Raw genomic sequence first — 5,845 nt, forward strand, 5'->3', positions numbered from 1 at the left:
ATACCTAGGAGTGGGATTGCTGAGTCATGTGGTCAGTCTATGTTTAAGTAAGTGACAAACTATTTTTCAAAGTGGCTGTACCATTTTATATCCCCATCAGAAAGGGATGTGCAGTATAGTTGCTACATCACACTTACTGTACACTATTATAGTACTTGAAGTTCATTCTGAGCTCAGATCTTTTGCATTTTGTATCCCCTGAGCCTAGTGTTTGAGTCATGCTCCTAGGTTGGTAAAAAGTTTAAAATGAATGAATTCAATGAATTTATCTAAATGCTATGCTTCTATAAGCACCCCCAGGAAATTTTGTCCCTATCTTTAGGAAACAAGGGTCAGCGTGAGAACACTTAGAACTTTTCTTTGTTTCTATCCTCCATAGGAATTGCTCTTAAATGTGGTTGCACATTGGAATCACCTGGAGAGCTGTTAAAACTTTCCGATGCTTAGGCTGCTCCCTATACAAATTAAATCAGAATATCTGGGGAGAAGACCTGGAATAAGATGTTTTGTTCTTTTAAAATCACCTGATCAGGGGGATGAAACAATATACACAGTACTTATGCCTGGGTCACACTCCCACAAATGCTGAGGCCATTAGTCTGGGTGTGGTCTGAGCAGCCAGGCTTTCGAAAGCTTCCCAGGTGATTCTAATAGGCAGCCAAGTTTTCGGTCCACAGCCCTTGCAATGGCCTCGTTATCCTGTTCACAGAACAATTCTTTAGCAACTAGGAAAAAATCCATGGCAGTCGCAGAGTCACACCTTTAAGGCTGCACTGGGGAAATCTGCAATTCAGATAATTTGACCTCATTTTTCAGGTCATGGAACTTTGTACTAATTACCTTTATCTGATGCAAAAATTTCAGTTATGCACTTGCCCCCAGGTTTTTTCCTCTCACAGATTGTACCATAACCCTGGTTATGGTTCTCAGGGATCCATAGGTTGGCAAGTATGAAGTGGGCCACAGATGCTAAAGGATGGCAACTAGGAAGTTGCTGACATCAGCACCTGACACCCTTCATTGCCTTGTCCTTGCCTCTGACTTTGGTAAGGAAAGCAGTGCAGCCACAGCTTATTCCATTTTGACTTCAGGAATTAATGGCATTTACACTGGTGGGGAAAATTAATACTGTTGCACTGTTATGAAACACAAAGGATAAAAAATATTTAGGTTAGTAATCTGGAACATATCTTTTGATGAGTTCGACTTGCCCCCCGTTAGCTGGTTTTATGCATGGCTGCTTCCTGAGACTGCTCAGTGGGTTAAAGCTGACAGAAAGAAACCAGAAATTATGACCACTTTGCTGCGGCATGGCAAAACTGCAAAACGGAATGTGATAGTGAAAGAAACCCATGATGGGATTTTTTTTTTTTTTTTTTGTCATCAGCATTCAGACTGGCCATCCCTTTGTAATTTGCCTCTTGAACATCTTAGAATCAGTTCCTTTGTACCTAAATCCACTCTTGTGTCTTGGCTGCTATGGTTTTACTATTTGGTTTCCCTGTAATTGTTGTTCTTTCTTGAATCAACCCTGAGTCTCTGATCTGGTTCTAAGACTTCATTTTGCGACCCCCAAAGGCCTCATCTGTGTTGCTATTGAGCAGACACTTACAAAGCAATTTTATAAAATAATTTCTTAACAGCCCAGTATTTCTGTTGCAAATAGCTGGAATATACACTTTTGCCTATATCTTACTCTGCTTCTAATAGCTCATCCAAATGATAATCTTTTCAGAGTGGAAGTGTATCAATCAAATCTCAGTGGCCTCAGCAAACATATCAATTGCTGATTGGCTGGCACTCTGTTCTGCTTTCTCTGTTTCCTGGACCCAGGGCAATGGAGCAACCGCTGTCTATAATATGGTCAGCAGCTGTGGCAAAGAGGAAAAAAATGTAGAAAATAATGGGCTAGCTCTTTCACTTCTCACATTTCATGGGCTAAAGCATCTCATAAGATCGTGCCTAATCCTAAGGGGACAAAGACATGTAATCCTACCTATGCCCAAAAGGAGAAATGGAGATATTTGGGGAACACTCAAAGGAAATCCTGTACTGGGTATTATAGTTTACCCAGAGAAACACTGAGAATTACACATTAAAAATGCCTGCAGGGAGAAATATATACATTTTTTTCAAAGCAGCACTCTGAAATAAGAGACCATCAAAGATGACCTTGGAGTTGACTAGGTGAGTGTGCATGTGACTTCGGGACTAGAGACCTAGATACTTAGGGCCCACATTAGAAGTATGTCTACATAATTAACACACTTAAATGTAGAGCCAAAGAATAATATTGCTGGATGCAATCAAAAAAGACAAGTTTAAAACCCTCACATGATAGATGAAGTAATTGGGGTCCAGAGAGGAGAAGAAGTTTTTTCCAGGGTCACACAGTGAGCAAGAGACAGAACTGAAAATAGACAAGTTCTGAGTCAGGGTCTGGTGGTCTTTGTGTTGTATATTATTGTCTTAGCCAATTGATTCCAAGGAAAGTTTGGAAAAGCAGATTCTCCTATTTCCCAACAGTAGCAGCTATGGACTCAGAATGTGTGAACTTTGGACACATGTGCTTCCAAGTATCTTTTCTGACTCTGCTCTTTGGTTGAAGACACTGTCCTATTTCTAATAGGATTTAGACTTCATTGCTTATGGCTTCTAAATGTTAATTTGTGGTGCAGGATTTTTCCTCAGTTTTGTTTACTGGATGAGTTGGGTTGGATCAACATTGTAATAATGTCCTGTTTAAAAAATACATATAGATATAGATAGATAGGTTCAGAGTACATAATATGCAAGCTTTTGTGGGAATTTTTTTTTTTCCAGGGGCAATGAATTTACCCCAGTCAGAAGATAGGATTAATTAGGCTTGACCTGCTAAATCGAATCAGACAGTTATATAGCATCAGATGTTACCAGCATTGACCTTTTTAATGAGAAATGGATCTATTAGATCTGTTTTACTCTGCTGTGAAATATTTTATGAATTTGAACAGGGCTTTCCATCATTTACATACATATCAGGATCTGGGGATGGGTTAGGCTGAGAGCAAGTAAAATTAGGTTTTGATGGCCTGGCCAGGTAGAACATGTCTAATTTGTTAACTTGCTGACCCTCTTTCATCCGTAAGTCAAAGTGCTCAAAAGACCAGACACTAGTGAATACCTTTTATAAAGAGAAGAATGAGACCAAAGCAACCCAGCAGAAGTTCTTTGGGAAAATCTCATAAAGTATACAGTCTCTCCTGCTGGGGGAGGACAAAGCATCTGGGTCTCTGCTTTCATGTCACATCTACAGCTCCTGTCCTTAAATGCAGTTTCAGGGCCCTGGCAACTGGAGTCGACTAGTTAAGGGGATCTTAAGTGCCATTCTTAAAATCACCCAGCTGTTCTCTTTTCTCAAAAATAAAACCAACCCAGCTGGTAGGTGGAGTTTCCTACTGTGACCCAGGAAGCTGAGGCCTGGAGACAGGTGTGGGCGGGGAAAGAGGCAGGGAGGAGAGGGGAGCAGGAAAGCTGAGGCAGGTGCTGCCTCTCCCAGCATCAACCTTCCCTGGGATTCACTGAAGCACCGGGATGGGCTGCCAACGACAGGGCCTGTGAGTGGTTACTGGGAAAGGAGACTTATTTCTTGCTGTGCTCTGCAGACAGGTAGGAGTAAAGGGACAATGTACCATGGGATCATCAAATGTTGGAGCTGGAAGGGGCCTTCGAAATTGAGTCCAATCATTTTAGGCGTGATGGAGGTGAGGTCCACAGTTGGACATGCTTGGCCCATGGACACACAACTAACTGAAGTCCCATTACTCTGACTCCACTGACAGCTCTTTGTCTCATAACTTCCAAGGCAGCAGGGTGCAGATAGATATGACCTAGACCCTGTTGTTAAATTTGTTGTGTCATTGGGAAGGTAGCACAATAAACAATATGGTATTAAGTTTATAAGAACAAAAATTCTCATCTGTAATGCCACTGAATATGCTGAATGAACCTGAACAAGTCATTTAACCTGTTTCTTTGGTGCCACTTCTGTAAGATAGTAAACATTCATAGCACACATGAATGTAAGTAGCAAACAATATAATTAATTATAGTAGTGTAATAATTTAGTGAACACATGCTCATGGCCCTAAGATAGGGGAGAAGAAAAGACTAGGGTATGCTCTGATCCTCTCCCAAACGTGGCTGCTCACAGACTGGAGGCAGAACACTGAGGTTCTGCCGTGGTATTTATCCTACCTCTGGACCGGGCCTTCCCCTGGGCTCCCATCTTTGGGATCATTCATCTTAGATGTAGCTCCAATGTAATCTCCCATCTTGTCTTTACCCAAGACCTTGATAAAGAAATGTATTTCTCTAGGCTCTTTGAGCTATCCAAGGTGACAACATAGGTCCTCTAATACAGTGGTCAGCGTTAAATGGCGAGGGCTAGAGAAGAGATGGCTGCTCCCGCTTGTACTCCCTTTTCCAAGGTGACGAGTGATTGAGCTGGAACCTTCATGGTCTAAGCCAAAGAAATGAGATAAATGACAGCAACTGAGGACCATATCTTGAGTGTCCCAGTAATTCCCAGAAGACTCCTGCATAGATTCAGGTGGGTTCCCCTTTCTCTATATAAGCATCCTGCACACTGGTCCAACTCAGGCCAAAAAACCTGCACTTTTTTCCTCGCTCTACCACTGCGTTGTGATCTTGGGGGAGAACTTATGTCTCTGAGTCCCAGTATCTGCATCTTTAGGGTAGAGACAACTCTTGTTCTGTATGTCCCACAGGGTTGTTGTAAGGACACAATGAAATAATGCTTGTGAAAGTGCTAACTATAATCATTATCGATTATCACAAATATTGGTGAGAAAACAAGGCTCACCTATGGATTCAAATGCAGATGTTGGATGGCAGTGTTAACAGAGTAAGTAAATTGTAACTTGGCATTTATTTCCCTGGGGTACATTTCTAGGTGGGGGATGCCTTAACAGCCTACAGTGTGGTTGGGGAAGGACCAGAAAAGGAGGTTGAACAGTGTTGAAAACTTTTTCTCTGTGCTACTCCTCCTCTTACTTCCCTCTTCTACTCACCCATTTCTCTCTCTCATGTTCTTCCTCTCTTTCCCTACCTCCAGAGGCTGTGTTTTTAATCAACGTCAGTCTCTGCTGGTGTCAAGATGCCCGGCGGGGCTGGCCTGTGAACCTCAGGTGATTGTGTGCTTGTCTCCCCTGCACACGTGCTGGGAGGGAGCTGCACACCACAGCGCAGGGCCAGAATGTGATTCTCCTTCCGCTCCATGCTCAGGAGTGAATCTCCTCCTTCTGTCTCACACACACTGCTCTTCTCAGATCCCAGCAGACACACTGGGGCCGTGAGCCATCTGTGCTTTTGGAGCAACAGCTGGCCCAAGCCTGGATGTGCCTGGCTGCTGTGACCATGAACATGTATCAGAATGTCCCCTTGTCATGGAAAGCTTGACCCATTTAAGATTTGTCTGGTTCAGAGCATCCTCTGACAGAAGTTGCCAAAAATGCCAAAGTCTAATAAAGGCACTGCCAGTATCCCCTGGCTGGGGGCTGCATAAGTGGTGATGCAGGGGACTGCTGAAGTTGAAGTTAGAGGAATGTTTCCCTGGAATTTGAAGCAGGGATACAGAAGTGATCCTCTCTTTGCAGGGAGAAACATCAGGGCTGGTCATGGTATTTTGATGAAGTACAGCTGCCAGGGCATCTGAGCCCTGCGGGACCCTCACAGAGTGACTATTTTTGGACGTCTTCTCAGCAGGAGGGCGGCATAGGAGAACAGCTTTGACTCCGGTTTCTGGCAGACATGCTCCAGTTGTAGTCAGGCAGGCCTCAATTCC

This window comes from Propithecus coquereli, unplaced genomic scaffold, assembly GCF_000956105.1.
Source record: "Propithecus coquereli isolate 6110/MARCELLA unplaced genomic scaffold, Pcoq_1.0 Scaffold37, whole genome shotgun sequence".
In the NCBI taxonomy this organism is placed as follows: Eukaryota; Metazoa; Chordata; class Mammalia; order Primates; family Indriidae; genus Propithecus; species Propithecus coquereli.